A 6,598-nucleotide genomic window follows, 5' to 3' on the forward strand; every position below is an offset into this window, starting at 1 on the left:
TCCGTTTGTAGCTAGGCTGGAGGAGATGGGGACCTACAGCTGGGGTTCTGCAGCACTGGCATGGTTGTACCGGTGCATGTGCCGAGTGGCGAACAGAAATATTATCAAGCTAGCGGGCCCACTTCAGCTACTTCAGTCATGGATTTTTTGGCGATTTCCTCGGTTTAGGCCTGCAGGGTTTGAGACGTTCAGTTGGCCATTGGCCTCGAGGTACTGTACTAAACCTTGTCTATTTCAATTTACTATACATAACTACGTGTTCATTTATAATGTATTGGATACCCTAAGCACACATTTAAGTAGCGGTAAGACATGTGTATGATGCAGGTGGTCAGGTTACAACCCATCCAGTAGCGAGAAGGGTCCTAAAGTTCAGATGTGGAGGCTCTGGATAGACCGGTTGCAGGATAGAGAGGTCAGTATGTTACTTAATAAGTTTCTTTATTTAACCACACTTTACGAGTTGGGTTCATGAGTTGCCCTGATACTGTATAGTTCTTGGTGCAGTTTATCTGGATGCCGTACAGCAACCCCGACGTACTTCAGGTTGTGCATCCAGAGGTTTTGGAGCCTCGGCATATGGCGCTGTGGCGGTCTGTTACGTCGCTTATCTACTTTGCCGTCATAGAGTGGCATCAGATAGATAGGGTTCTTCCGCAGTTTGGAGGGGTGCAGCCCCGTCCACATCCCGCCCTGAACATCGACTTTCTGATGTCGAAGGACGGCAGAGGCGGCGATCGATGGTTCCCGTACCATTTGCAGAAGTGGCATCTCCATTGGGAGTCCCGTGCGGAGAGCGTGCTGAGGTTCGATGTTGTTGCTGACCCTGGTCCGTCGCATGAGTTCCTGGAGTGGTGGAGTTAGCACGGGAAGAGGTTCTTGTCCCCGGATCCGCACTTGGGGAATCCGAGAGCCGTTGCTATTCCTGTTGAGGCCTCACAGCGGGGAGCTGGGTGAGTTCCTGAGATGGATCGTCCTGACGACGTGCCGGACAGGCGGCGGGTTGAGAGGAGAGCTCGCGTGGGGACACGGCGGAGCCAGCGTGACTGGAGGTGGCTTGATCGTGCTATGGAGGATGATGACGAGGCCGGCCCCGCTGGGGGTCGACGACGAGGCCAGCGAGGCAGAGGTAGAGGGCGTGCTGCGATTCATGCCGCTGCTCCTGACCCTGAGGACGATGACGACGATCAGCATGGGCCCGAGGGCGGGGATGGTGCAGGGGCGGCTGCAGTTTCTGGTGTTAGTACCCAGGATGGGGGGCACAGAGGTGAGTGGTATGGCTCAGGGATGGGTGACGGGGCTGAGCCTAGTGACGCTGGACTTGGGTCGGGACCTCTTGGACATTACTTTGTTGGTATACCCGCCGATGACCAGCCTCAGCAGGACGGTACTCCATGGGTTATTCCGGGATCACAGTGGCAGGACTTCCTTGGCACAGATACGCTTGATGCGGACTTCGGCAGTCCACGGTTTCTAGAGGAGATTACGGCTATCATGCAGGAGGACGTGCCGGGCAGGAGGCGTGGTCAGACCCCCGGCACACAGGCACCCTTAGATGTTGATATGAACGAGCCTGCTAAGACACCTGTTGGTGACCAGTTTGGTTTGGGAGGTACCCCACCTTCCGCCTACACCGCTGCATCAGAGTCTGTCGCCGGGCCGTCTGCCGCACCCGTCCATTTTACGCCACCCGCACAGCCTGCCCCCGCAGGAGGACGCGGATGAGATCGAGGATGAGGAGCCATTTATCTGCAGAGGTCAGAGGCCACGGGTACACCGTTGTTGTGGGACGGGCTCCCACTTGTTTAGATGATTTACTTTTCATGTATTTTGGACGTTAGGGTTCATTCATGTATGATACCTATGTGGACCACTGTTGTTACTTTAGAGATGTTTTTCCTTGTTGTTTGTTCATCTTATTGTACTTCAAAATCTGGTATTTACCTAGTGGATCAGTGAATATTTATTATCATTGAATCATATAACACTTTAATGTTGACAATTAGTTATCAACTTTTGCATTTATGGGATTTCTAGCTATACTCAAATTCGAAAACAGCTTTTTCATTACTAGAAGGTAGAAAGATCAACAGATTACATAAGTCCTCAAACATAACATGTAATAGGAAAAATAAAAATCAATAAGCACTAACACTAACAACATCGCTACTATTGGCCCCCCGTGTGAGACGATCCTCCAAGCTGTGGGCAACTCCGACGGGTGTGTCCGGGTTGGCGACAGAGGCCACACCTCTTTGGCCGGTTTGGATCTGCCTCGTCCATATTCGTCCGTATCCTAGTGGATCTTGGACGACCCTCTCTCGCACGCCTCTTGGCAGGGTCCGGAATCACCGTGGGCCCGTCGTAAGGTGGCCAGAAGCCCTCCGGTATCGGTGGTGTGAATCCCATCCGGTACACACTGAACACTGAACTAATCTGATACACGCTGTGAACATAAGAGGACCAGGTAACCCGTGAGTAGGCGCAGCATGCAAGTGCGTGCTGGCACGGGAAATGAAGCGCCTGGAAGTACCCGCAGTCACAGGTTTGAGAGGCAAGCGATACTCTGTAGCTACCCAACGAGAAAGAACCAGTAGGAGTGGTCTCTGCTACGGTGAACTCGGAGTTATCACGGTCATACAAAGTCATCGTGAAGCACCTGGCCGTCTTCAAGTTGGCCTCAATAGACTTCACCAAGTGCTGACTGAATTGTTGTCCGGTTCTCATCTGAGCCTCAGCCTCTCTCCCCTTACGAACAAAGAGTTCCGCAAGCCTACCATATGTTGCCTTCACCAAGGAGGATACAGGGAGATTTTTGACACCCTTGAGTATTTAGTTCACACACTCGGAGATATTAGTCGTCATGTGACCGAATCTCCGCCCATCATCACGATGCTGAGTCCACAAGGAGTAGTCAATCCGGTTCGCCCACTCACACATCGCCGGGTCTTCAGACCGCAGAATATCAAACCAGTAATCAAACTCAACCTCGGTCTTCGCATAAGCCGCATTCACTAGAAGCCTCCGTGCGTCCTTGCCCTTGAAGGTAAGGGCAAAATTAGCCGCTACGTGTCGAATGCAGAATGCACGGTATGCAGATGGAGGTAACCAACCTCCGTCAGGTGCCTCAAGCGCAGCCTTGATGCCGTTATGCCTGTCTGAGATAACCAGCAATCCCGGCTACGGTGTCACGTGTTGTTGAAGGTGGGAGAGAAAGAATGACCAAGACTCTGCATTCTCACCCTCTACTAGTGCGAATGCAACAGGTAGAATGTTCGAGTTACCGTCCTGTGCAATCGCGATGAGCAACGTTCCCCCGTACTTGCCATACAGATGTGTGCCGTCGATGCTAACTAGTGGCTTGCAATGACGGAATGCCTCGATGCACGGTGGAAACGTCCAGAAAAGTCTGTGAAAATAGGCTTGAGACTCGTCAACTTGTCCACCAACTTGAACGGGGCTCGTCCGTAGGACTGCAACAGTACCAGGCATCGTCAACTGGACTCCCAACACCCACCTAGGGAGCTCGTTGTATGACTCATCCCAGTCACCGTAGATGAGAGAAATAGCCTTCTGCTTCGCCATCCAGACCCTCCTGTAAGTCGGCCTAAACCCAAAGTGTGCTGCTGTGGCATTTAGGAGCACCTTTATGCTGACGGATGCATCGGCCCTAACCATTGGCATAATGAACGCCGATATCACATGATAATCTAAACTCCGGTGGTCACTAGAGATGGAGGTGGCAAGGCGAGTGTGAGGTCCATTGTACCGTTTGACCTCCCAAATGCCCTTGCGCTGCCGGAGACTCAGTCGAATCAACCATGTGCACCCATTCCCAAACTCAGAACACTTGCCCACGTAACGGCGATGATCAGACTCCACAACCTTGTACTGTACCCCTCGCCAGATGCTGTAAGTCTTCACACTTAACAGGGCCTCATCTTTATCCTGAAATTGCTGACCAACCTGAAACTCTGTCAGACCAGCAGTCCCTTCCGCATCTCTAGCCCCGAATCCAACAGAGTGACCAGATACCCCCTCCTGCCTCATGGCATCCAAGTCCAAAGAGGAAAAATGTGGTGGATACTGCTGTGTGCCAGAGCTAGAACCACCTACCGCCAATGCAGGCTCACTCGCTCCAATATCATCGCCGCTGTCATCATCAATCATATCCGGCTCGACGTCATCCTCCTCTCCTTCCCCCAAAAATCCATCTCTAACGCCAAGCGGTGCAACGCCCAGTAAAGCGTTCGGCGCAATGTCAAATGATCCTACCTCATCCCCTCCGCTGCCATTCAGATCAGCAGCAAAGGACGGGGACGCGACGGGTTGGACCGCTTGCTCATACACAGGGACGGAGGAAGAAGCAACGGCAGGCCGGGAACTAGAACCGGCTGCCGTGGCTAAAGTGGTGGTATTCCGGTTCGAACCCCCTGAGCTGGATACCACATCAACAAGCTTTGCCAACAATTATGGTGTCCTGACCTCCGGAAACTGCCGCCGACAAAGAAACATTACTTGCAAGTCCTCATCACTACCAATCGTGAAACAATCATACTTCACGGTATCCTGGAGGACCGTGATTGGAATGCGATAGAAAAACTTCTTAACCCGCTTCGCACCTTCCAGACTGAGTTTCATCAGCACAAATCTAACAAGGTCATCATAGCTCGTCCTAGGACTAACGACAATACAGAGAGGATCCTTATCTGTGAACTTCACACCGGAACGAGTTTTTCTCTTAATGGATCCTCTGTGGTGAACAAAAACAACAAAACTCTCCTCACTAGCCATCTTACTCCCTCTAATGAGACCACTCACGTTTAGAAACATATATATAGGCTTCTGTCTCCCACTAATTCGAACCGGCCTGGTTCGAATTACTTTGTCAGCGTTCTCTCTCTATAATTCGAACCAGCCTGGTTCGAATTATGTGCACTTGAAGTTCGAACCATCTTGGTTCGATTTATTAACAACAATCAACTTGTAATTCGAACTGCACTGGTTCGAATTACTAACAAATGCAGTTCGAACCATGTTGGTTCGAATTATATTAATATACGTTCTGGCGCATTACTGAAACCATTTTCGGTTTGGCTTATATACGTAAATTCTAAATGACATTGGCTTATAATGGTTTTTTACCCTTAACTCTCAATTGATTACTTTTTTATGGCGGCGAAGTTTGACACCCTCACTTGCATCAGGGGCGAAATTACATATAATTGAGGGGAGGCAGTGCCTCCTCCAAAAAAAAAAATTCTTATAAAAAAACAAAAAAAATAAAAGTTATTCCTCCAATTTATAATGTTGGTCTCACTCACTCATAAATTTGTCAGTTTGCTGCTTGGGCTTTGGAATTTTGAGCCATAGGTAGTTAATTTGTTATTATAAGTGGGAAAAAAAATATTACCATGTATAATGTGTTAATACTTAAGAAAAAAAAAAAAAAAAGAGAAAAAGTCGTGTATGTGTTATAGTGTTAATGCGGCAGCTAGCAGCAAAGATCTACTTCGTTAGTTCTTTTCTTCTTTGTTTCAAATAGAAAAACCAAACGTCTCGTCCCACCTTTTTTTTTTTTTTTAATAGAAAAGCCAAACATCTCCTCCAACTGACTAAGTCTGAAGTCTCGCTAGTCGCTTCAGTTTGCACAAGATAACAAGTCTTCCATTATCATTTCTGATTCTTCATTTTTTTTTGAGTTATTTCTTTTATTAATTTTTTTGAATAATTTATTATTTAGTTTATAATCTTATAATAATGATTTAAATTTAAAAAAAAATTGAAGATGATAATTATGGAGTTATGATGTTAATATAGCATATATTGTTTTTATTTTTTTTTCATTATTAATTGTTTGTGAATTATGATATTAATATTATTGATTTAAAAAAATAAAATTAATTGAATTTAGCTAAATTTTAAGTTTTAATTATTATTTTGAATTAATTTTTTATAAATTTTTTATTTTTTTTGTTAAAATAAAAATTTTAAAAAAAAAAAATATATATTAACCTCCTACTAAATATTACCTAGCTTCATGCATGGATCCAAGTCCAAGTGGTCAATTTTAAAAGCCGGTTCTTTTGGAAGAAGGTGGTACTAGAAGAATATTTTTGAAAAAGCGAAAATTGGTAAAAATATGTGCATTTTTTCATTTTTTTGTTTAACAATTAGGAAAAGAATGATTTTAAAATAAAGTCTAATGTTTGAAACAATTTTGATTAAAAAAAATTTTAGAGAAGATTTTGATTTTTGACCAAAATAATAAAGAACAAAATTATACTTAATTCTTCAAAAAATTAGAACATAAAAAATTTGATTTATATCACATAAATTTTGATGCATAGCATAAAAATTTTAGTATTCAGCACAACAAATTTAAAAAAATTACATGTTCAAAACATTAACACGCAACTAATAAAAATATACACAATGTAAAAATTTTTTACATAACATAAATTTTGATATTCAACACAAAAATTTTTTAAAGATCACATTACCAAAATATTAACACTCAACCAACAAAATAGTATTACTGTTAAAATAAGCTAAACACACTCGATAAGCTCATTTATCCATTTATTTAAACAGATGG

The 6,598-nt window shown here is 45.1% G+C and overlaps 1 pseudogene; it reads left to right on the forward strand.

The window, feature by feature from the left end:
* The first annotated feature begins 516 nt into the window (after positions 1–516).
* LOC148579339 (uncharacterized) lies at positions 517–1,477 on the forward strand (annotated as a pseudogene).
* Positions 1,478–6,598: the final 5,121 nt, after the last annotated feature.

The sequence above is a fragment of the Arachis ipaensis genome, chromosome B10, assembly GCF_059453495.1.
Source record: "Arachis ipaensis isolate K30076 ecotype BB chromosome B10, ASM5945349v1, whole genome shotgun sequence".
NCBI lineage: Eukaryota > Viridiplantae > Streptophyta > Magnoliopsida > Fabales > Fabaceae > Arachis > Arachis ipaensis.